Source organism: Pinus tabuliformis, chromosome 1_2 (genome assembly GCF_031772625.1).
Source record: "Pinus tabuliformis cultivar Carrire ecotype Pingquan chromosome 1_2, CPIR1, whole genome shotgun sequence".
Lineage (NCBI taxonomy): Eukaryota > Viridiplantae > Streptophyta > Pinopsida > Pinales > Pinaceae > Pinus > Pinus tabuliformis.
In genome coordinates, this window is record NC_142298.1 from 189,628,321 (window position 1) to 189,655,714 (window position 27,394).

The 27,394-nt window shown below is 38.4% G+C and overlaps 1 long non-coding RNA gene across 1 annotated transcript in view; it reads left to right on the forward strand.

Moving 5' to 3' along the window:
* The window catches only part of LOC149205129 (uncharacterized), a 51,815-nt gene extending 27,642 nt beyond the window's left edge, over window positions 1–24,173 (forward strand). The window contains exons 2-5 of the long non-coding RNA XR_016251830.1: window positions 22,295–22,662; window positions 22,873–23,363; window positions 23,520–23,576; window positions 23,709–24,173. This is a non-coding gene — a long non-coding RNA (uncharacterized LOC149205129). The remainder of the gene's footprint in view (window positions 1–22,294; window positions 22,663–22,872; window positions 23,364–23,519; window positions 23,577–23,708) is intronic.
* Window positions 24,174–27,394: the final 3,221 nt, after the last annotated feature.

A 27,394-nucleotide genomic window follows, 5' to 3' on the forward strand; every position in this document is an offset into this window, starting at 1 on the left:
ATGAATATGTAAAACTGTGTTTTTGGTGGGTGGCACGGGCTGCAATCCCAATCTCTAAACAGAGGTGGAAGTGAGTGTGCAATCAACCCTTTTTTGGAGCTCTGATCACTCTAATCTAAACTACTGAAAGCAACTTTGTTCATAACACTAACCTATGTAACCACACCAAGAAATCCGAATCAGCAAACTGTGTTTCCAAGTGCATGTAAAGGACAAGAAATATAATGCTGAAAGAAAGACAAGTAACAATACAAAGAAAGGAGGCCTATTGCTCTTAGGTTGGGCCCAACCCTGAGAGCTATAGCTCCTCTAAGAACTTAGAACTGAACTCGAATCTGTCTGCCTTTTATTAAAATATCATAGTCAAAAGTCTAACAACATGCCAAAAATGGCTTACAAAAAGCAAAACAGAGCTATAGCTCGTAATTCAGAATCTGCAACAAAGGTTCAAAAGTCCCCATCGAAGGCTACAACCTCAATATTTATACATTATGAGGGCCAAGCTGGCCTCCTAAATTAGTGGGGCTTGGCTGACCAACTAAAAGTAAACTGCTGTTCCCTTAGAATCCGTTGGCTGCCTTCTAGCTCGGTGGTGATAGCTGTTGGAGCTCGGAGTTGGGGTGGAGATCACGAGGAAGGTCATTCAAGGCTGTGGACAACCTTCCTACAAAACCGCAATGCCACCTTGGCTGTCTCCTTGCCTTCATCTGCGTGGTTTTGCTCCACTTAATGTCAAAAAACCTGAAATAAATATGTATTAGCCACCTAGGAATAGTGATTGCCCTCCTTCCTACAAATGACATGAATAAACTAAGAAATGATGCATAAGTGATGAAAAATGAAGGGTTGAGCAAGGTAAGTAGGCCAAATGAGCCCAAAATGTTACCAAAATTTGGGGCTCATCATCACCCCCCAGCTAAAATATTTGCTCATCCTTGAGCAACTAGTCCAATTGCATGGAAGGTTCAGGCTTACCTTTTTAATCTACCACCTTTTGACGTGAGGAACCCAATTTCCTGTAGAAGCAGCTTTCCTGTAGAAGCAGCGCACGAATTCTGGAGGATACTGCAGTGGGTCTGCGCTCTCTGTGTTGCTTAACAGGCGTTCGAACGGCCGAAGACTTGGAGTGTCGAGCTTCAGAGGAATCCGGATGCTCACTCGACTTTCAAACGACGAATGATAAATGCATGGGGTGGCAATCTAGCTGATTAGATTTGAATCCGGCGGAATCCGTGGCGCGGGGGTGAGCTGTCCCTGCCGGACCGTTGGACGACGTCACTCCATCATTCTTCTGCAAGTTCCTTTACTGCCGCATCATTCCCCGCAGATCCGCCACCGTCGTTTCTGTTACAACTCGTTTCTCCCCGACTGGATGGCTCTCACGTGTGCACTGCCCGTTTCTTTTGCCACGACCACCGTTTACCATCCGACTAGACCATCTGACTGGTCGACGTGGCTAGTTGATTGGCCATACAACCGCTCAACCCATTCACTTCACACTTGCAAACATTTTCAAAGTAAAATTCATGCAATTCGACGGAAGAAAGGGTGGAGGCACTTACTTGTGCGGCCGCGACATGATTTTTCAGGCTCTTGGACGACGATGAGTAGATTTGTTTGCTGCTGGTGGATTGCACAGGCCCGGAGGTTCCTCTTCACAGGCCGCTGACGATGAATCTTATGATTCGGCTGCATGTGCCTGCGTTTTCATTGCATGTTGCAAGCGCTTGAATGGTGTACACTCTAGCTGGCTTAACTGCTACGGGACTCCTGCAGGATGTCCTGTAGCAGTTTTTCCTCCTCGGGTGCATGCTGCACGACGAAGACAGTGGCCTCACGATCACGCTCACAGAGCTCATGGATAGCTGGGATGGGTATGGCATGGCATCTCAACGTCTTTTTCATTTAAAAAAATTGCTTTCTCTTGATAACTCAATGATCTGCTTTGATGGTGCAGGTATCTTCATTGCATGTCGACAGGGGTGGTAGAAAGAGGTGACAACAGTGTGTGAGGGAGAAACTGGTAGCTTGCATGCGTCCATACCGGACCTTGGTCGTTAGATCTCCTCATATAATCAGTTCTGGGCCGTCCCAAACTTCTACAGGAAGTTTCCTGTAGAAATACAGAACTTCCTGTAGAAAGTCTGTAACTTCCTGTAGAAAGTCTGTAACTTCCTGTAGAAGACTAAGCTGTGATGAAATCGTGCCCATACCTTGGAGAAGATGAGTATTCTTGGAGGAGGTGCTGGTGAGGTCTCCTGGCAGCATGATAAGGATCCTTGAATTTGAGTTGAGAGACCTCCTCTCCTTCATAGAACACCTGCAACCTGCATGCATTTCCACATTATAAACTTGCTGTCCCTGTCTTTTTTGCTTATTGTTTTTTTCTTTCTTTTCTCTTTTTTTTTTTTTTTGAAAGATAGCAGGGGCGCCTCAATGAGGTTTTCACCCTTGCCATCTGCCTTAAGCGCCTCAGAGAGGTTTTCACTCAAGGATCTTTTTTCAAATCTTTTTTTTTTTTTTTGAAAGACAATAGGGGTGCCTCAATGAGGTTTTCACCCCTACCACCTGCCTTGGGAGCCTCACAAAGGTTTTCACCCAAGGATCTTTATTTTTTATTTATTATTTATTTATTTATTTTTGATCTTTCAGGGTATGCCCAAAGCAGAGGCAGAACCCTTCTCTATGACCAGCACTGACTTCTCCACAGTTTTAATGAACTCTTGTCTTGAGAGAGGTTTCCTGTAGATCTTCAGTCGATGCCCATTGACAAGCATGGGGATGGCCTCCTCATCAATGGTCCGAATAAGAACAGATCCATTGTCATGATATTTTTCCACTGCATATGGTCCCAACCATCTGGTTCTCAACTTCCCCTTGAAATCTTTGTGCCTGGAGTCATACAACAGTGCCCAATCTCCTGGCTGGAATTGCTTGTCATTGAGGTGTTGGTCATGCCACACCTTTCTCTGAAGTTGAACCACTTCTGAGTGAAGGAGGGCCTGCATTCGGTGCTCGTCCAGTCCATTCAGCTGCAATAACCTTTCTTGTTGTGCATGGCTGAGATCTAGGTCCAGCTGAGCTGCCATCCTCAAAGTGTTGTATTCAAATTCAATGGACAGCAAAGCTTTCTTCCCATAGACCAGCTCATAAGGTGTGAAGCCGGTTGTGGTCTTCCAGGTGGTGTTGTAAGCCCATGTGGCCTCAACCAGGCGATCTGCCCAATTTTTCCTACTGTTGCTCACCACCTTAGTCAAAATCCCTTCCAATGCTCTATTAGTGACTTCCACTTGCCCATTTGCCTATGGATGATAGGGGGTGGAAGTCCTATGCTTGATTTTTTGATGAGCTAGTAGGTCTTCAATTAAGTTGGATGTGAACTGGCTTCCTTGATCGGTGACTAGCTCTCTTGGGTAGCCAAATTTGTAGAAGATGTTCTCTCTTAAGAACTCAGCCACCTTTTCTTTTGTTGCTGCTTTGATTGCCTTAGTTTCTGCCCACTTTGTCAGGTAGTCAGTGCACACAATGATGTAAGACCTTTGCCTCGAAGGAGGGTTGATTGGACCCACAAAGTCCATACCCCACTTCTCAAATGGCTCAAGAGTCACTTGAGGTTGCAGAGGCATCTCATCCCTTTGAGTCGGTTTCCCCATTCTTTGGCATCGGTCACATTGGCTGATATACCTTCTGACATCTTGATGAAGTGTGGGCCAATAGTAGCCTGCCTGTAGGATTTTGAAGGCAGTCCTCTTTGCTGCAAAATGTCCTCCACAAGGCCCATCATGACAGGTGAGGAGGATATCAAAGACTTCCTCCTCCCTTACACAACGCCTTAAGATCTGATCAGGGCCAAGCTTGAATAGGTTGCCCCCGATCCAAGTAAATGAGGCACTTTTTCTGATGATTCTGCTCTTCCCTCTTGAAGATAGGTGCAGAGGGAACTGTGCTGAAACAAGGTAGTTCGCTATATCAACAAACCATGGAGAGAGTACTGAGATAGCAAACAGATGTTCATCGGGCATTTGGTCATCCACTGTTCCATCCTCATCTGCAGACAAGTCCAATCTAGATAAAAAGTCAGCAACAACATTTTCTTTACCTGGTTTGTCAACAATGGTCAAATCAAATTGCTGCAACAAAAGTAACCATCTAATAATACGAGCATTCACATCTGGTTTATTCATTAAATATCTAATTGCAGCATGATCCGTATGTACAAAGGTTTGATAGCCAGTGATATAATGTCGGAACTTGTTCAGTGCATGGACCACAACCAAGAATTCTTTCTCGGTTACAGTGTAATTCAGTTCAGCTTTGGATAAGTTTTTGCTAACAAAGTAAATGGCATATGGAAGTTTTTGTTCAACTTGTCCCAAGGCTGCCCCTATGGCTTTGTTCGAGGCATCAGTGTGGATGTGGAAAGGTAGGGCCCAGTTTGGACCTCTCAAGATTGGGGCAGACACCAACTTGTCCTTTAATTCATTCAGAGCCATCTGACAATCGTCAGTCCATTTAAACTCCACATCTTTTGCTAACAGGCCAAACAATGGCGAGGCTATCTTGCTGAAGTCTTTAATGAATCTCCTGTAATACCCTGCTAATCCTAAGAAACTCCGAACATCCCTTACCTTTTGGGGAGGTGGAACCTTCTTGATGAGAGCAATTTTGTTAGGATCCACTTGTAACCCTTGGCAAGAAATGGTATGACCTAGCACGGTCCCTTCAGTCATCAAGAATTCACATTTTTCAGGACTAAGGGACAGGTTCATCTCAATGCATTTGGTTAGGAATTTTCCCAGATTGGACAATGCTTCCTGGAAGTTGGACCCATAAGGAGTGAAGTCATCCATATAGATTTCCACCGCATCATGGACCAGCTCCGAGAAGATGCTCAAGACAGCTCTCTGGAAGGTAGCAGGAGCATTGCATAGCCCAAAGGGAAGAACTCGGTAGGCAAAGGTACCCCAAGGACAAGTGAAGGTGGTCTTATCTTGGTCTTTCGGGCTGATTTGGATTTGGTTGTACCCGCTAAACCCATCTAGGAAAGAGAAGAACTTCTTTCCTGCCAATCCATCCAACACTTGATCTATGAAAGGTAGAGGGAAATGGTCTTTCTTGGTAGCTTTGTTCAGTTCTCGGTAGTCCACACAGATTCTCCACTTCCCATTTTTCTTGGGAACCAACACCAGAGGGGACACCCATTCGCTATCTGAGATGGGGTAAATGAATCCGGCATCCAACAGTTTTTGCAATTCTTCCTTGACAATGTCCTTAAGGGCTGGATTCATCCTCCTCTGGGGTTGCCTAATCGGTTTGCAATCTTCCTTGATGTAAATGTGATGGGTACAGACCGAAGGATGGAATCCTTTCATCTCCTTATAGCTCCAAGCAAAAACATCTAGATGACTGGCCAACAGGCTACACAGCTCCTTTTCCTGGGAAGGAGATAGGGAGGAGCTGATCTTTAACGTTCTCTCAGGGCCGAACTCCACATTCTTGACTCTGGGAGTGACCAGGTTAGTTGCACAAAGGTCCACTAAGGTGTTGGCTTGGGCATCCTCCACCAATTTCTCTAAGGATAGTGCACTGGGAGGTGGATTCTGGATTAAGGTCTCAATCAAGTCATCCTCGGTTGGGGGGTCTCTTCTAGTGGTGTCTAGGGTGCACAAAGGTGTTGAGTACACCTCATCCTCTTCTCCTTCCTCCAACCAAAGTGGTAAGTCATGCTCTAAGGAGGGTTGGGCAGGAGGGTATAGGACTAGCTGCTTGGACATAGGACCATTTTTGATGGTCATGTTTCCTGCACGGCAACTTATGTAAGCATCTGCAGTGGCTAACCAAGGCCTTCCCAAAATAAGAGGATATCCAGTAAGCTTTGCCTTTGGTTGTAGAACCAAGAAATATGCAGGGTATTCCCAAGAGTCGACAGAGACCAAGACATCCTCCACAATCCCTTCGAGAGTCACGGTGGAGCGATCTGCTAGTTGCAGGACTGTCGAGGTCTTCCTCAGGGAACCCTGAAGATTGAGTTTGAGCATTGTATCCATGGTCATCACATTAATGGCAGCCCCCAGATCAATCAAGGTGTGAGGTATGATGGTGCCATTGATGTGGACATCTACTACAGGACTCCCAGGATCTAGGTACTTTGGGCAGATGACTTGTCCCAACATAAGGTCAGACAATTGTCCTAAGACATTGATGGTTGAAGCATCCCTCTTTCGCCTGCCTGGGTGTTTGAAACACTTTTCCTTAACCAGTTTGTTGTATATTGGCACATCCTTGATGGCTTGGAGAAGTGGTATTTTCACACACAACTGCTTGAGCTCTCCCAGAAGCTCATCCTCCTCTGGGTTGGGTTGTGTGGTGGCTGTTAGTCTCTCAGGAAAGGGTGGAATGGCCTTTGGTTCACTTTCCTGTTTGTCTTCCTCGTCCTTTGGGGGAGGAGGTTGGCGATCCGGAAGAGTCTTTCCAGATCGAAGATTGATCTCCTGGATCTCCATATCATAGGTAGGGCATGATGTTTCCCCAGTGTATACCTGCTGGGCCTGTCTGTTGTTGGGGTTCGGGTTCGGTTGAGCAGGAATTTGAGGTTGCCTTGGAGGAGCAGGAGGTAATGGTTGAGGTTGAACTGGTGGTGGAGGCAAAATGGCGGGAGGAGTGTTGTACTGGGGCCTCCACCCCGACTGAGGTGCATTCCACTGAGGCTGTGGCTGGGTATGTGAGTGATATGAATGAGTAGTGGGTTGAGGATGGTACTGAGGTGGATAAGACCATGGAGGAAGCACAGACCAGGAAGGATGAGCAAGGGGACCCCAGGAAGGCATAGGAGTAGATTGGTTGGGGCTGTAATAAGCTTGGGGTGCCCCTTGCATCCCCTGCTGGTAAGGTCTAGGTCCTTGTGGCCTCCTTTGGTTGAGGAAATAGAGAGGTTCAGTGGGGGCTTCTGTCCCTTGGTACATGGCTTTAAGCCCAGGTAAGGTTGGACATTGATTTGTGGGATGGTCCTCCTCACAAACGAAACATACCTCAACCGAATGTAATGGGCATTCGTTCTTAGGGTGTCTCCTTGTACATCTAGGGCAGAAGATAACCAAGGCCCTCTCAGCTTCTTCCTTCTTCTGCTGGATCTTGAATGTATCAAGTTGCATGGCAATGGTCTGTCTCACCTCACTTTTGAGATCCTCTAATTGATTTGCAAACTCATGTTTGGAGAAAGGAATACCAGCTAAGAGGAGGTTTCCTCTACCTCGTTTCCGGGCTGCCCTATAGTGGTTTCTAAACACAGTCTTTATGTCCTCATAAGGCAGTTGGTAAATATCTCCTCCAGCTAACATGTGAAGGGTATCTAAGAGGTCTTCAGGGACTCCTCGGAGCAGGACCAACTTGAGGGATTCAGGGTCAAGTGTGCACCTGGCCCGTTTATAGCTAAGTTGGAACCTTTCCTCATAATCCTCTAAGGACTCATCATTTCCCATGGTCATCCGAAAGATTTCTCCCTTGGTTTCCTTGGACCTACAGTAGTCCCGGTACTTGGTATTGAAAGCTTGCTGCATCTGAGCCCAAGTGGTGATACTGTTCCTAGGTAAGCCCATGAACCAACGTAATGCTGCATCCTTAAGAGTTGAAGGGAAGAGTTTCAGCTTCTGCTCATCTTCAGTATAGTCATAGGTTCGACAAAGGACAGAAAACTCAAACAGGAAGGTATCAGGATCTTCAGTAGTCAGTCCATGGAAGTGAGGTAAAGCGGAGGGGCTAATGTTCTTCATTTTCATGTCTCCATTGGTCTCTCGGATGGGGAAGGCACCTTCTATTCTCTCATCTTCTCCTCTATTGTCAGCCATAGCTTCAGATGGGATGGTCTCTAATTCTTCTTCTGCTATAGGATCTTCGTATATCTCAGGAGGTTCACCTATAGGTTCTTCTGGATCACTGTCACCGAAGAAGAGAGAAGGGTGACTCAGTGATGTGGTGGGGGTGTTGGGTAAGAATTTGCCTGTTTTATCTCAATTCCCACGAGGCATGAAATGGAAAGACTTTTTTGATTGCTTTTGTTTTTTTCTGGTACCTGCAAAAACTGAAACAGATTGATCTACAACTAACTATCTTGCTGAAATGAAAATGCAGAATTGAAATGAAAGCAGGAAAGAACTAATCTACTTTGCTCAAATGGAATTGCAGGAATGGAAATGCTAGTCTACGCTTGCAGAATTGAAATGCTAATCTATGCTTGCAAAATTGAAATTGCGGAATTGAAATGTTAATCTATGAAAGCAGGAAATGTCTATGCTACTTTTGCAGAATGGAAATGAAATAAACTACTTGGTAGAAGGCGAGAGTAGGAAAATAGAAGAAAAAGCAACAGTTACTAATACTCTGACGCCACCCCGGCAACGGCGCCAAAAAGATGGTGGGCTCCAGTATTGTAGCAATAATGCTACAACTCCTGGAGCTTCCTTCTCTAATTTTATCAACCCGGTAGTTCGTAACAAACTTGGAAGCGACGGTGCTGTATGCACAAGTACTAGCTCTTGTCGCAGCTGTCACTTGGTCAGCTGGCACAAGTCCGCTAGGGCTCAAGCCAACTTCTATATGTTTTCAGAAGAAGCTTTTTAAGTGATGAATGAAAGCTATCTCAAAGGAAATTAACCTACTTTGCAAGAATGAACTGAAAGCCAACAAAACATGGAAACCCTAGTAAACCCTAATTTGACCAGCTTAATCCTTATGATGCAATGGTGGGAATGCAACTTCTAAAAGTGATGCCATTACTTCTATTGAGATGAGATGCATGGGTCTAAACTACTTTCATCTGAAGAGAACATGTTTTTGTACTTTTGCTCAAGTGGTTGGAGTTATTATGACTGTGCTTCTTACTGGGTCTTGACTGTGCAGGGGTAGATCAAGGGGAGGAAGGCTTGGAAAAGGTCAGGAGGACTTCTGAGAGGGTCCAAGGGATCCCTAACATCATTCCACAGAAGTTCACAAGGTTCAGATGCCTGGCAACCGTGTTTGCAAGCTTCTACATGATGTCTGCAGGGGATTCTACAGGAAGTTCAGGATTTCTACAGGAAGTCTGCTAATTTCTATAGGATGTTCTGCAATCGGAGTTTTGGGTGATGGATGAGTGAATGAGGTATATGGGTGGATAGGGAGGATGAGAGGGGAGCTTGTGATGGCTTATGGACAGAGAGATGAGATGGAGAGGGGGTGTGCAAAGTTGGTTGGTCGATAGGAGGGTAGAGGCAATGGAAGGCCGAAAAGATAAAACAACATGGATAATAGAAGATTTGGGAGGCAAATGATCTAGTTGGGAGATAAGTAGATGGCTTGCGTACGGCTTAGAAGGATAAGGAAATGATGGAGTGGTGCTGCGCAGTGTAAATGAAACAAATCACCTCTGTCTTGCGTATAAACGAAATGTCATCAACCTACTCTAATTGTTTTATTAGAAACCAAAGAACAACAATGTAGTTTAAAGGGAAATCGTGCATGGAGCTGAAATAAAGAGTTATTCCACGAGATCTAAATGCATGGACATTTCTACAACCGAAAACATTACCTCAAGACTTGCATGAATATGTAAAACTGTGTTTTTGGTGGGTGGCACGGGCTGCAATCCCAATCTCTAAACAGAGGTGGAAGTGAGTGTGCAATCAACCCTTTTTTGGAGCTCTGATCACTCTAATCTAAACTATTGAAAGCAACTTTGTTCATAACACTAACCTATGTAACCACACCAAGAAATCCGAATCAGCAAACTGTGTTTCCAAGTGCATGTAAAGGACAAGAAATATAATGCTGAAAGAAAGACAAGTAACAATACAAAGAAAGGAGGCCTATTGCTCTTAGGTTGGGCCCAACCCTGAGAGCTATAGCTCCTCTAAGAACTCAGAACTGGACTCGAATCTGTCTGCCTTTTATTAAAGATCATAGTCAAAATTCTAACAACATGCCAAAAATGGCTTACAAAAAGCAAAACAGAGCTATAGCTCGTAATTCAGAATCTGCAACAAAGGTTCAGAAGTCCCCATCGAAGGCTACAGCCTCAATATTTATACATTATGAGGGCCAAGCTGGCCTCCTAAATTAGTGGGGCTTGGCTGACCAACTAAAAGTAAACTGCTGTTCCCTTAGAATCCGTTGGCTGCCTTCTAGCTTGGTGGTGATAGCTGTTGGAGCTCGGAGTTGGGGTGGAGATCACGAGGAAGGTCATTCAAGGCTGTGGACAACCTTCCTACAAAACCGCAATGCCACCTTGGCTGTCTCCTTGCCTTCATCTGCGTGGTTTTGCTCCATTTAATGTCAAAAAACCTGAAATAAACATGTATTAGCCACCTAGGAATAGTGACTGCCCTCCTTCCTACAAATAACATGAATAAACTAAGAAATGATGCATAAGTGATGAAAAATGAAGGGTTGAGCAAGGTAAGTAGGCCAAATGAGCCCAAAATGTTACCAAAATTTGGGGCTCATCACATGGGCCCATATTCCAGATGAGAAACATAAATCTTTAGAACCTAAGAGTGAAAAATGTATTTTTGTTGGATATTCTAAAGATGTTAAAGGATACAAACTTATTCCACTTAAGTCCAAAAATGTTATCATTAGAAGAGATGTAAAGTTTGCTGAAAATATATTGGCCTATGAGCCTAGTGCGGCGGATGTGCCACCTCTCTCTATCCCTTCTACTTCTGAAAATATTTCTTCTTCAGATGATGACAGCGAGGATGACAATCCTCCCCACCTTCTCAGGATCCTCCTTCAACTCCTCAACTTCCAAAATGGGTCCGTGCTACTCGGGATGTAGCAGGTGCTCTTGCCAGTGATCCTACAGATCAGCGTCGTACATGTTCTCAGTTCGATAGAGCCTCTTCTTTACTGGCTCAAGCTTTAGCGAATTATGATCATGACACCTTTGCAGAAGCTTCAGGCCATCCAGATTGGGATGCAACTATGAATGAATAATATCGTTCATTATTGGCAAATGATACATGGGCTCTTGTTCCTCTTCCAAAGGGACGAAAACTTATTAGATGCAAATGGGTTTACAGAACCAAGTATAGCCCAGATGGAAAAGTTGATAAACATAAAGCTCGTCTTGTTACTAGGGTTTTTTCACAAATTGAAGGAATTGACTATACTGAAACCTTCTCCCCTGTTACCAAAATGAACTCTATCCACCTTGTTCTTTCCCTCGCTATCTCTTTCAAATGGGAAGTCCATCAGATGAATGTTAAATCTGCCTTCTTGCATGAAGAAATCTATATGGAACAACCTACTGGCTTTATACAAACAGACTCCAGCCTTGTATGTCGGCTTAAGAAATCCCTTTATGGTCTCAAGCAAGCCCCTCGAACTTGGTATGCCAAAATGGATAGCTTTCTTTTAGAAACTGGCTTTTCTAGGTGTCATTCTGACAATACTGTCTACACCAAGAAAGTGGGCAAGTCTCTTATCATTCTTGTTCTTTATGTTGGTGATATTATCCTTACTGGTAGTGATCCCAACCTTATAAACCATGTGAAGTCCACCCTTAAAAAGAAGTTTGAAATGACAGACTTAGGACACTTGCATTATTTTCTTGGTCTTCAAGTCTTGCAATCTAAGGAAGGTATTTCCCTTTCCCAGTCCAAGTATGTCTGTGATCTTCTACGCCATTTCCACATGGAAGACTGTAAGCCAACCCCTTCTCCCTTTCAATCTGGAGCCAAACTTTAAGTCACTTGTACTTCCCTTGAAGTTGATGCTACCTTATACCGTCAACTTGTAGGAAAACATTTGTATCTGACCCACACTCGTCCCGACCTTTCCTTTGTTGTTGGCCTTATTGCTCGGTTTATGAAAAACCCACATGAAAGTCATTGGAAAGCAGCTAAAAGAATACTTCGTTATGTTCGAGGTACAGTTCAGTTTGGGATTCATTACAGTGGAGAAGCATCTCCTCTATTGGTTGGTTTCACTGATTCCAATTGGGCTGGTGACCCTGATGATCGGAAGTCTACTGCAGGTTATGTGTTCACTCTTGGTTCAGGACCTATTACATGGTCTTGCAAGAAACAAAGTTCCATTTCTCTTTCTTCAGCAAAAGTAGAATATCGTGGTGCCGTAGAAGCTAGTAAGGAGGCCCTGTGGCTTCGTCAGATCCTGTCAGAGTTTGGCTTTCAACAGCAACATCCGACTACACTTTGGTGTGATAATCAAAGTGCCATTCAACTATGCAAAGATCCAGTCCAACATTAGCGCAACAAACACGTTGAACTGTACATGCACTTCATCAGAAAGCTCATTCATGACCATGTTCTTGAAGTGCAATATTTTTCAACAGATGATCAAGTTGCAGACATATTTACAAAGGCTCTCATAGAGGTGAAGTTTACTAAACTTCGATTTATGGTTGGAGTTCAAGAAGTTGTCACTAAGGGGGGATAGGCTCAAGTGCCTCCTTCCTTCTCCTATTTGTCATATTTGTACATCCTTCAATCCTATCCCAAGTTGTTCTTAAGGGGAGATGTTAGGATATTCCGACACATAGGAAATAGTTAAGTATAACTTGGTCTAGTGTAGAGTTAGGTAAAGTGTGTTTCTTTACTATGTACTTTTGTAACTTACAATCCGACGGTCACGATATGTTCTAGACATGAAGTGATCTGGCAATTCATTCTCTCCTTGGTATTACTGACACTTGATTCGTGGCTTAACACCCGATTGGTCCATGATCTCCGTTTAAAGAGCATGGAGGGTCATTTGTAGGTTAACTGTTCATGAGAGAAGCTTATGTAATTTTTCATTCTTTTATTAATAAATTTCCTGAAGTGGCCGCGTTGGCTCAAGCCGTGGATTGTTTCCCTCTTTGATGGTTTTAACCGCATCAACAATACTGGTGTATTGATCTGTGATCTGTTTTTGAGCGGTGTCCTTTGGTGTTCTGTCTAAGGAAATTACCCTGTAAATTCCCACAAAAAGAAAATGAAAGACAAAAAAAAAATTGTTTGAAAAAATATATAATCAAATATTATTATAGAAGTGAAAAAAAATATAAAACTTATGGATATATCAATCCTAAAAGTAGGCTAAGCTACATGCATAAATAAAGTCTTAGAATTTGACACCATATAAGAGACATTAACAAAATGGATCAAAACTAAAAATCAGAATGTTATTAATGATGAAGTTTTATCAAGGAAATAACATATGAAAAAGAGTTAAACAAATTAATGCAATGGTAAGTTAACAACTACAAATTCAATAATGGTTGAAATTCCATTGATAATCATTGAAGCACCGGAGAATACAAATTTTTGACATATTAAAATGATTACACAAACAAGCCCTTAAAATAATAAGTGGAATGCATATAGCAATTAAAAATAATAATAATTGGAAATAAAAAATTAAAATCATATTTTTAGGTCTACTGGTAAGCTCTTTTCCTTCTTCCCCTCATTTCTTTTATATTTATCTCATCCTTTCTCTTATCTTCTTTTTAGGTTTTTGCTGATGATGAGTCATGGTTTTGACTTGAAACGTTGAATTACAAATGAATACTGTGGATGCTCCGAAATCTCAACATCAAAATCCTTAACACAAAAACCTACAAACTCTAATTAACACCATGTACGGAAGGAATTGTTGGTATGAGATTCGCAATCTTGAAAAAAAAAACGGGTTAAGATACAAAGAAGAGAAGCGGATTTGTTATTTCTTAAGCATTGTCGTGATTTTAACCTCATTCCTTCTTTCGCCTTTGTTAAACACAGACTTTGTAGCCAACATAACCAAAGAGCTTTCGACCCGCTCAGTTTGTCTCTAATTCGTCAAGAAATTTGAAGAACCAGATCTGTGCTTAACACCCTGTCATCTACTGCTTACAAAAACCATTTGAAACTTGCGGCCACAATCTGACCTAACCTTTGGGCTACCATCGACGCCGCAACAACGCTTAAAGCAAATAAAGAAGGGTGCCTGGCACGTAAGCCCTTGAAATTATAAAACAACCTCACAATATGAATAGTGATGGGGGTTGGAAAGTAAACGAGAACTAGATTCGCTTACTCTCTCAAGATCATACTTCATCATCTCCTTCTACCCACTGACCTCCTTGTCTCCCCTCGCTTGACCTCGCCCCCTAACCTTGCACTTTCATTTTCTTGTGACACCCTTTTTTCTTCTGCCCATTTACCCTTCTCCTATGACTTTCCACCATCCCCCCATATGATTAATCTCTGCCCTTAAATTTTCATCAACTCCTCCTCCTCATGATGATCCCTTTTATTGATTCCACTTACTTTTTAGCCCTCCCTTATCATGCGACTAATCAAAATTTATGTGATTCCATAGATCAATAATAATAGTTCTATTAGCAACATTAATTATTTTGTCAATAGTAGTAATAAACATTATTACTATTGACATTATAATGATTACTAATAATACAATATTATTATTAAGCTTTGGATTTTTATTATTACTTTTAATAAAATATTAAATTAAATAAAAATAAAAATATATCCTTAATACTCTAATTAACCTATTAAAAATTACATTCTATATATATATGCCAAATAAATTTACTAATTAACTTAATTTACTTATAAATTAAAAAGCTTATAGTTTAAATAAAATTTATGATTATAGGTGATGATTTAATAAATATAACAATAAAATATTATATTGAATAAATATACTATTAATATTCTAATTAACTCATTAAAATTCCGTTATATAAATATACCAAGTATAATTAACTTAATTAACTTGCATTAAAGAAAAGGAGGCTTATATTCTAAAGTAACTTTATGACTCAACATTATAAATATAACATTAAAACTATAATTGTAAATCATTAATTATTGTTTTTAAACTAATAATTAAAATAAATAATCTTTTTAATTGTAAATCACCTTAACTAAATGAAATATAATATATCTAATCACCTTATTATATAATAACATTCTTGATATATACATAAATTAATTTATATATTAACTGAATCTATTTATAGCATTAAATCACCTTTATAGTATTGACATTAAAATGATAAGTGGAATGCATATAGCAATTAAAAATAATAATAATTGGAAATAAAAAATTAAAACCATATTTTTAGGTCTGTTGGTAGACTCTTTTCCTTCTTCCCCTCGTTTCTTTTATATTTATCTCATCCTTTCGCTTATCTTCTTTGTAGGTTTTTCCTGATGAAGAGTCATGGTTTTGACTTGAAACGTCGAATTAAAAATGAATACGATGGATGCTCTGAAATCTCAACATCAAAATCCTCACCACAAAAACATACAAACTCTAATTAACACCTTGTACGGAAGGGATTGTTGGTTTGAGATTCGTAATCTTGAAAAAATTCAGGTTAAGATGCAAAGAAGAGAAGCAAATTTGTTCTTTCTTAAGTATTGTTGTGATTTTAACCTCATTCCTTCTTTCACCTTTGTTAAACATAGACTTCGTAGCCAGCATAACCAAAGAGCTTTTGACCGGCTTAGTTCGTCCCTAATTCGCCAAGAAATTTGAAAAACCAAATTTGCGCTTAACAGCTTGTCATCTACTACTTACATAAACCATTTGAAACTTGCGGCCACAATCTGACATGACCTCTGGGCTACCATCGACACCACAGCAACGATTAAAGCGGATAAAGAAGGGTGCTTGACACGTGAGCCCTTGAAATTATAAAACATCCTCACAATATGAATAGGGATGAGGGTTGGGAAGTAAGAAGGAACTGGATTCCCTTACTCTGTCAAGATCATACTTCATGTTCTCTTTCTACCGACTGACCTCCCTGCCTCCCCTCGCCTAACCTCGCCCCCTAACCTTGCACTTTCATTTTCTCGTGACACCCTTTTTTCTCCTGCCCCTTTACCCTTCGCCTATAAATTTCCATCACCCCCGTATGATTAATCTCTGCCCTTAAATTTTCAGCAACCCCTCCCCCTCATGATGGTCCCTTTCATTGATTCCACTTACTTTTTAACCCTCCCTTATCATGCAACTAATCAAAATTTATGTGGTTCCATAGCTTAATAATAATAGTTCTATTAGCAACATTAATTATTTGATCAATAATAGTAATAAACATTATTATTACTGACATTATAATGAATACTAATAATGCAATATTATTATTAAACTTTCGCCTTTTATTATTACTCTTAATAAAATATTAGATTAAATAAAAATAAAAATATATCCTTAATATTCTAATTAACATATTAAAAATTACATTCTATATTCTATATATATACACCAAATAATTTTACTAGTTAACTTAATAAACTTATAAATTAAAAAGCTTCTACTTTAAATAAACTTTATGATTATAAGTGTCGATTTAATAAATATTACAACAAAATATTATATTAAATAAAATATATTATCAATATTCTAATTAACTCATTAAAATTCCATTCCATAGATATACCAAGTATAATTACTAATTAACTTACATTAAAAAAGGCTTATATTATAAAATAACCTAATGACTCAAAATTATAAATACAATATTAAAACTATAATTGTAAATAATTAATTGTTGTTTTTAAATTTATAATTAAAATAATAAAAAATGCTAATTAAATGAAATTTAATATATCTAATCACCTTATTATATAATTCTATTCTTGATACACACATAAATTAATCTTATATATTAATTTAATCTATTTATAGTATTAAATCACCTTTATAGTATTGACATTAAAATGATAAGTAAAATGCATATAGCAATTAAAAATAATAATAATTGGAAATAAAAAAATTAAAATCATATTTTAAAGTTAGCTTATCGGTTATTTTCCTTCTTCCCCTCCTTTCTCTAATATATATTTCATCCTTTAGCTTATATTCTCACCACAAAAACCTAAATACTCTAAATAATAATATATTTATTAAAATAATACATTGATACCCAAATCAATCCCAACCTCAATATCCTCACCACAAAAACCTACATACTTTGAATAATAATATATTTATTAAAATAACACATTGATACCCAAATCACAAATGTGGAAGTATACTAGACTTAATGTGCCAATGTCCAAAGATATTAACCAGAATCAATGAGTCAATGATATACAAGAATGTCCAAAGATATTAACAAGAGTCAATGAGTCAATGATATACACTCTTGTATAGAAACATATTAAAATCAATACAACTAAAGTCAACAATAAAATAAATCAAATTTAAAATCTTATCCTCACATTCTTCTAAAAAGAATCCACCCAGGTGAGATTATCCTTTGGATATAACACATTGATACCCAAATCACAAATATGGAAGTATACCAGATTTAATGTGCCAATGTTCAAAGATATTAACAAGAGAATGATATACACTTTTGTATAGAAACATGTTAAAATCAATACAACTAAAGTCAACAATAAAGTAAATCAAATTTAGAATCTTATCCTCACATTCTTCTAAAAAGAATCCAGCGAGGTGAGATTATCCTTTGGATACAAAAATATTGCTCAAAGCTTCAAATATTTTATTGCCTTAGTGTGTTCAATCTTATTGAATAAGGGGAAGTTACAAAAGGATGATTCATTATAGTAGAAGAATTTTACTTATAATTTTAATACTAGTAATACGACAATTATCATATGTAATGCAGTAATAATGATAAGTTAAGTTTTTTGTTGAAGGAAAAGGGCATGACTTATCACCTATGCATGTATATAAATTATATTTGAATTCAATATATGTAAATTAATGAATTACCATAATTATTATATTTTTTTTGGATGGTATAAGTTGTTTTATTGTAATGGATGTTAGATGAAGTAATCATAAGTGTTGGTTCACATAAATAAACAAACACATTTATATTGAGATTTTCAATATTTGTATATTTGGTTTAGTTTTTTTTTTTGGTAAAGTTTGAGATAGAATATCATAATTTTTAGGAGTATTATATATTTTAGATTTACTATGTAGAGTTTGATATTAAAGATTATTTGGTATTCAAATGTTTATTCTATTAAGAGGAAAGAAGAATGATTTTGTTTTTTTAGAGATTTAATATGTTCTCTTAAAAGGCTTGTGATATATGGAGACCAAATATTTGTAACCTTCTTCCTCTGCGCAATTTTTAATTTTCTTTGATGGCTTACCAAAAGCCAATTCCCCAATCAATATGCACGAATGTAATTATCTATTAATTTCAATGCTTTGATACCAACACAAAGAAGTCTCAAGGCCAAATTCCAAGCTCACATGATATATTCATGATACATCATATATCTAGTGACTCATATGGCTTCATGCCCATCATACAAGTCTTTACAAACTTGAATGTTGGAAGTGCTTTTTCAAAATAATAAGTCTTGACGAAGAAACCTCCTTCTGGACTACTCCATTGTTATCCCAAATTCGTTCTTAAATTCTTCATTATTCCACTTTCATTTAGCTATTCCTTGGGGTATCTTTTCAACCTAAACTTATGATATGCTTTTAAATTATGCTTATTATCTTTACATTTTATATTTTTATACTAATATAGACTAAACCAATTTTAAATTTTAATATGCATTAATTTTAAAATTAAATTAAAACTTATTTTTATTTCCATATTAAACATTATGAAATTAAAGTAATATACAAGAATATAATCATCCTCCCCATCTAAATTTAATTGTCACATATAACCTAATAAATTTATAATAAATAGCCATTTCTAATCTTATTATCTCAAATAAAAAAAAAACATATAATAATACATAAACAACCTCTATATAATCACAACAACGTATACTATATAACAATATTTTGCCTATCACTTCATCTCATCAGATTTCCAATCATTATCAAAAAAATTTCATAAATTATAATAAAATAAACAATGCTTTCAGATGAAAACAAATGCAGGCGATTAAGTATATCAATAAAGAAACTATTCACGAATGCTTTTGACCTCTGATCCTACTGCTTGAAAAACCCATTGTCCTGGCTGGAATGAAAACGACGTACCATGCAATTTTCTATTAACATCACGATTGACCGCGTCACATGCGTTTTGTTTTTTTAAATGATAAATGTATTCACATGTTGATTTTAGTGAGATGAGTTAATTTATTCTAATAAAATAAAATAGCAGTAGCTTTAAAAATATGGTTTAATGGTTAAGTGGGGATGTTTGGTCCCTACAAATTTTATGATTCAATTTTGTGGATAATTTGAGTGGGTCTAATAGTTAAGAACGTGTGTTTCTTCCTAAAAGGTCACAGGTTCAAAACTAGAGGGGATAGAGTATGTATGCCTTTATAGACTTAGCAGTCAAATCGTTGTGGGGAGGTAGGTCCCTTTTCCCACAAACAAGGGGGTCTCATGCAACAATTTGGTGTATCGCTTCGCGGTGACCTTAAAATTAGATAATAATAATAATAACGTATGCTTAGGACTATTTGCTAAGAGATTTGACTTATACATACTCCACTCCTCTAGCTTTGAACAGGTAATTTCTTAAAAAAAAAATGCTCTTAACCATTATCCCCATTGCAAAAAAACCAAAAAAATTAAACTCAAAACTTATAACATTTATTTCCCACTTATCAAACTCCAACATTGATCTTACAGTAGGGAGAAGTGAAGAGAATAGGAAATACCTTTGAGTGGAACATCAATAACTTGGCCCGCCTGGAGAGAAGAAGAATTGACAATGCCATTCACAGCTTTGAGCGTCGCTTCGGTTAATCCGAACTCCGAGGTGATTCCTTGCAGCGTGTTTTTGTTCTAAACCACGTACGAGTAATGCACCGTTGAATAAGATGCATTGCTTTCCTGACAACTGCAAGGGAGTAGAATATAGAATTTCTGGGCAGGGTATATTTTGTTGGGGTTCATAATATTGTTGGCCGCCGCTATGTCATGCTAAGAGATATGGTGAAATAAATTCTCACACACATATATATATTGTTTGTTAAGTTATGTGATATCTGAATGATTAGCATGCCTAACTTGTCGTTTGAGTAGCCAAAGACCCACAAAGTTTTGAACCAATGACACGCCTAACTTGTAGTTTGAGTAGCCAAAAACCCACAAAGTTTTGAACCAACAACGTTTACACCACATAATATACCTTGTTATCCCCTGCTTTACACCCTATGGACTTCACACACACATGCACATAAATATTCTTATTTTAATTATATAAATCTTTTTATTTTAATTATATGTTTATTAATTAAATTTATTAAGTTTTATATATTTATTAATTATATGTTCTAAAATATCATCATTATTAATATGAATTATTATTATTTTAATTTTAATGCAATATGTATATTATTATAACATTGAATTGAATCGATTATTATTATTATTATTTTAATTGAATTGATATTATGTTTTCTTTTTAATTATTTTTAATCTAAAACTTATTTTAAAGATACTATAACATTTTATATGCAATTACATTTTAAAACAAAATAATATAAAAATTAGAATTTAGGGGATGCTTCAATTATCGATTAATATTTTATGAAGTGACATATAAATTATGATATTCAAGATTCAAATTCTTATAAATGTTATTTTTTATTGTTTTATAATAATAAATATTTAAATTTCAAAATTTTAATATTAAGCTCTCTAGCCAAGTATGTAAGAGATGTTGTCTTGTCCTCTTAATTAACTTTTGTTGGGTAGTTAAGTTAAACTTGACTTGGTCAAGTTACAAGTGATTTTTGAGCTCGAAGGTTATGAGAACCTATGATATTGCCTATGGTATTCATGTGAAATATAACCTATTTAAAGGGGGAATTAAACCAACTTAGATCCATCTTAACTCTAAATCTACCAACAACCTAGAGGGATCAAAACCCTTGAGATGCAAATATACTAAGATGCAAAAAGATTTGATTATCTCGGCTTGTTAGATCCTAATCCGTTAAAAAAATTAGTAAATCAAAATTGAACTTTATTTGAATGAAAGGGGAAAAAAATTAACTTACCCACAAAATATAGAGTTTGTTTACTTATTGAGTGACTCAGTTCCAACTTTTGACACAAATTGCTTTCAGAAACATATACCTATGTTTATTTATAAATGAATTTCTTAAACATAATTTTAGAGCATTGTGGCATTGACGATTGTAATTCAGATTTCTCAAAATTTCTACTAGATTTTGATAGATTTTGATTAGAATCTAGTTGAAAATTCCCGGGGTTATTAGATTACTCTCAATTTTAATATAAGTTAGTTAGTAGTGAATGTTTATAATTTTTTTTTTTAAATAATTAAAATGTAGAGATTCTTTTAAGTGAAGTCATTTTTAGTCCCTACCTGGGACTGTCGTAATAGACATGCCTCTTTTCTATAAACCTTGCACATAGATCAATAAGTTTTTAAACTTTTATAATATGCTTCATTAGATGTGGTGTCCCCCATGCTTTTCCATATCAGTTAAATATATCCAATTTTTTTATTTGACCAATCAATGAAACCTTCATCTTATTTTGCCTCATTCTCAGATAAAGCTTGGGATAAGCTTAAGTAATCAAAGAATTTAAATCGAATTTCATCTTCAAACGAACTAATGCTAGCTTTATCTTAGTATTAATTCTAGAGCATTTTATGCTAGGAACGAAAAGGATAAGAATCTCATATTCAGAACCCCGCGCATTTAGTAATCTCGGGCTCGGAAGTGACATTTGGTCTCTGGCCATGTCTCTTGGCATGTTCGCCGTCTGCCATGGTTTTTTAACACCATCTCCCTTGCAGTCTAAATCAAATAAATAAAAATAACTTATTTCCAGGTCTAGCTCTGCCAGATTCCTTGCTTTGTTGTGGGCGAGGAGCAGGCCACACCAGCTCCATGACTCAGTGCAACAACAATCCGTTCAGGGAAAAGTGGCAATAAGCTTGCATTGGAAAAATTTGAATTTTTTTGATTATATATATGTCAACTCACTCACCTCATTGTAGGAAACAATCCACTGAGGTAAGTGACAATAGGCCTACACTATGCACTGCTTTGAAAAAAAATGATTATATATATATGTGGCTCACTCACTTGTAGAAAAAAAATGGTACAAAATTTTGAATAAGACTTTACCTGCATATGAATTTGGAGTTGTATTTTCTTTCTAAATTTGGAGTTGTGCTTGCCGTCACAATTGCACGCCTATAATTGTGACAGAGACATTACCTGCATATGAATTTGGAGTTGTATTTTCTTTCTAAATATGGAGATGTGCTTACTGTCATGTCTCACAGGAATTTGGAGTTGTATTTTCTTTCTAAATATGGAGATGTGCTTACTGTCATGTCTCACAGGAGTTGCAGGGAATCCAACTGCAGACTGTTGTTCACTAGGTCCGTTCTCAAAGGAGTTGCCAACAGAATCCAACTCCAATGGCAGCCCACACCAACTCCACAACCCATTGCAACTTGCAACTCTGGAACGAACTTACAACACTATATGGATGATAAGGCCAAAGCAGAGGCAGAGGAAAAATAAAAGAACGAAAAAAGGAAAAATGAAAGTTGAGTGTTGAGGAACCCTGCCAAGGACTGCAAAAAGCTCAGAACATTCTCGTGAAACATTTCTCAATTCTACCATTTACGGTTAGAAATATGACATCCTCCAAAGAAGAAATGATGAAATCTTGATTGGGTTTATTGCCATCGTTCAATCCTCAAAGGTAAATGAGTTTTACCCAACCGTTTTCTTCATACAATATAATTGTTATTCAAGGCTTAATTCTGTTAAGCTTTTTACAATTCAATTCCTTATGCAGATGGGGACAAAATAGCAACGAACTACGATTTACCCAACCCTTTTCTTCATACAATATAATTGTTATTCCAGGCTTAATTCTATTAAGCTTTTTACAATTCAATTCCTTATGCAGATGGGGACAAAATAGCAATGAACTACGACATGCATGGACAGAATTTTCCAACTGCAAACCAACTGATGACTTTGATGAATAAGAACATATGAATATCTTGGATTTTCGAAGAAAATAAAGATTCACTGAAGGCTTTCTCGATCTTTCTAGTGATGGGTAAAAATAATCAGATAAGTAATAAGCTCTCACTGAAAGCTCATTCATAAGAGAAGATATTTGACTTTAAGCACGCTTCATAATTAAAGCATAAAAGGCAAACGTCACCTGAATGCAAGCAACAAGCACCCAACCAGGAAGGGAGTGATTAAAGAGTATTCCATCCAGATGCCAAGGACTGAAGAGTGCGAGTGGTGTTTCTATAGTCTAGTTTCTTAACTGTGCATTTTCATCCAGGCTGCCCTAATCATAGAGTTCCAATTCCTTTATTCAATCATCCAGGAAGCAGGCCAGAATGAAAGCGAGTTTGAAGAGGGTAATTTATTGCGACAAAGGTAGTTTCTATATGCTAGAAAGAAGGAAACCTCTAACTTCATGCTAGTGATTTTGAACCTTTATGCAATCTGTAATCTCATAACCTTCTTCTGGGTTGGCCAAGAGTTATTTGGTTGTACACTCTAATGTTTTATTTTCCTTTGGACGTCTTGAAGTTCGTTGTTCACTATGCCCTGAGTGGCAATGCTTGTGATAATCTTATTGAACACAAGGTATGCATTCCTTTACATGTTAGTTGTTTTTATCTTTTAATGCTCCATGGAATTATTTCGACCTCCTGGTGTTAAATGGCACAAACTGTTCTAATGGAATGTGTTCACTGTTTTTTTATCTCTTGCCTACAGAGTGCGTTCACTTCTAAGAAAGATTATGGTAAAGAGGAGCATGAAGCACAATTGAAGATTATGGTAAAGAGGAGCATGAAAGCACAATTGACTCATGGTCAGTGGACATTAATTTACACGATTTTCATCCACTTGAAACACATTTATTCAATGAAAGGAGCAATTACCGAGAGTCGTCAGAAATTGCTAAACAAGCAAAGATTTTGGAGCTAATCCGAGCTAATCCACTTTTGGAGGCCACTGCTTTAAGCAACTACAACGCCCATATAAATTTGTGACCCCTGTTTCATTTATATCAAACAATGCCCATATATGTTTGCGACCCCTGTTTCATTTATCAAACAATGGAGACAAGCTCATGTTTCCTAAATCAGGTGCAGGTTGATTTATTGTATCCAACCTAATCTCTAGAGAAGAGAATCAACATTCTACATTTTTTCTTTAACAATAAGGCAATTGTGTAATTTAAAAGTTTCTTACAATCATGACACTAATTCTGTTGCTAACCCACTGTACGCTACCTTTCTATATTGTTGTCAAAAATGATAAGCTACCTTTCTATATTGTTGTCAAAAATGATGAATTACTGATAAACTACTTTTAGTTAGAAATAATTAATTCCTACTTGTCTATGGTTGTAATTCTCCATTTGAGGAGTTTGTTCCTACATAATAGGAATTTAGTTTCTCTTAGTTTAGTGTGTGGTTGAGAGAATCCCTCAACCACACTACTGTACGTCTAAGATAGAATTCCTATCTTGAGACTATTGATTGTATAAATATGTGTGTAATTTCCTCATTCAAAGATAATAGAATATATTTGAGTGTGTGTTATTTTATATTGTTATCAGAGCCTGTGAGGGCCTGGCCCCTCCTGCACTTGGCCCCTCCCGGGCTGAGGGAAAATAAAGAGTTTAGTATATGTTGTTTGTCCATCAATTATTTTTTGTGATCTGTTCAAGTGCTTGAGCGGCTGATTGAAATCGTGTTAAGCACGCTGCTGCCCTATTTTGTTGTGTTGGCGTAGGTATCCATTGCTCCAATCGTCATGCTTATAGCAGTGACAACCCTCTGCCTCTGCAAATTAACAACGTGCCTCTACTGAGCCGATTGTGTCACACTCTGGTGACCGTGGAAGTATCGCTGATCGCTGGTGTGGTGGTCCGATCTGTGGACCCGCAGTGGAAGTGTGGCTGCGAAGAAGGCCTAGCGAAGATCGACCTCAGTGGTGCTGTGGCAGCCTAGGCCGAGCAAATGGAGTTTCGGTCGCAGCAGATCGTGGAAATCAGATTTGCGGCTGTATTGTTGTGCAGGCAAATCTTCAGGTAGATACTCCGTGATGATCAATGTGGGTTGTGTGAGCGGAGTAGAGTGTGATCAACGTTGAAATAGCGTTGAAATCTATGGATCGTGGAGCAGCATTGTGCTATCAACGGTGGATGCATGCCATCTTGGAGAAGCTGCGTTTGGTGTTAGCATCGTGGCATCGTTATCATCCTCTCAGCCTCTACATGCGTGGGGCTCCCGGTTTCCATAAGTGGCTTATTTGGCACTCTACATCCAAAAGGCTGCAACTGGTAGATTTTCTCAGAGAGAATTCCGTGTATTCAATGGGCACTACAATATTAGTTCAGATATTAATTCCATATGAGGCAACTACTTTACAAAGTCCGATCAATGACACTGATCTCTGGAATTTTTTGCAATTCTTAGTGGCAGTGTTGTGTGGCACGCTATTGATCGGAGGAGTGGCGACCAAGTCTGGGCTTGATTTCGAATTGGGTGAAATTGTCCTGTGGATGAAACAGACGAAGTAATCTTAAGTTTTTCTAGGATTTTCAGTTTCTCTTACTGTTTGGATGGTCTAGACGTGGGAGTGATTCACAAGGTTTGCAGGCTATCAGTTGTCGAATCCTCGGGCGCGTAACCGTGTTTTGAGATTGGGAAGCAAAGCGCGTGTGCAATTTCTTCCTGAAGAGGTTTCTAGGAAAATTTATATGGGGAGAGCTTGATTTGGACGACCTCGAGGTGTAGCTAGGTCTATGAATCGAGTTACTGTACTTCGAATTTCATTGTGCTGCTCGAGGAAGCTGACATTTTCAATTTCCTTCAATTTGAAGAGGCTAAAGAACAGATCTCTTGTCGTGTTTTTTTTGTGTGGTTTCTTCTTCGTGGTATCTCTGTTGCCAGATCTGTGGAGGAGTTGCAGAGACTGAAGAGGAGCTGTGAAAAGATGTCGTGGATCTGGTGATCTGCAGCCGTGGTGCGTCTGCTAGTCGAGAGAGAGATCCGTTCAAAGAGCCAGTAGATCGGTTGAGCCGGCGGTGATGCTGACTTGATGCCGAGCAGTCAACAGATCTGGTAACGATGGGTCGAAAATTACGCTCCAGGTCGAACATCAAAGATCTGCAGATTAACCCCTTCGTGGCTGTCGTGGCTGGCGTGGCCGTCGTGTAAGCTGTGCGTACAAGGAGCTGGAAGCGTTGTCTCTCGTACGCCTGAGTTAGGAGGTGCAGTTTAACTGTTGCGTGAATCGTCTGTCGAGTGAGTGAGTTGATCGGCTATGTGGTGGAGTAACTGGGAATTGCTTGCTGCGTGGAGGCCAGATCACAGAGGGATTGTGTTTTCTCTGTTCCCATGCTCGCATGAGAATCTAATCTGTCATACGGTTTGTAATGGGGTCTTGCTTTTAATTTAACACAGTGGATCTTTCAATGCTTTCAATTTATTGTGTCCGTGGTGGATTCGTACGTTGATGGTGGATGGTTCCGTGGAGAATTATATGTGCGTAGAATAATTCCTGGGATTTGTAAAATCATCATTTTTGATTGCACGGGCAGTGTTGAAACGGTGTCTAGTCTCACACGATTTTTAGATTTTAGTGCAAGAATTCAGCTGCTGGTGCGTCTGCCGGAGAAGGAGGAGAACGCAACATTCGCAGCTGCGTGTTGGGCTGCCGTTTGAGAACGCTGTGCGTTAGAGGGATCGATTCAGGCAGATGATGTTTTTTTTAATTTCCTTATATATGATATTTATCTACTACTCAAGTTGGTGCCCGGGGCATTTTGGAAATTTTTGGCTACTTAAGCGTCTTACTCCAGTGAATAACCAAAATTATGGCTAGTTTCATAAATCCCATGCTATTGTCGAAATGTATTTTTTAATTCTCTGATGATGTTGCAATATATTGATTAACTGTCATGACAATGAAACTAGTTGTAATTTAAGTGACATTAGTATGACCAACTATTGTCACAATTTTGAGTGTGTGTTGGAACTGGTCATTCCAACACTAAGCAGATTTGCAGGGAATGGTGAACACATGATAGTGAAAACGACATCAATTGAAGCTACATCAGAGATTGGAGGATGATCGAGATCGTGTTGTAGATTGTTAGCGAGCATGAGGCAGTATGCTTGAAAACAGTAACTAGCCTTGATATTGTGAGTAGAGGAAGTGGCATTATGTTGCGATGCCAGGAGAATTGGATACTGAAATGTGATGGAGGATTGGACCGTGGAGTCTTGGTTACTGTTCTTGAAGGGAAAATTGTGTTCTCTTCGTGTGGCTGTGAGTGCCTATGTTCCGGTTTCTTTATCAGTAGACCCCTCATAGATGAGGTAAAGGAGCAACGACAATGTTTATGGTGGACAACAAAGTAGGTGTTTGTTTGAGTTAGTGTGGTT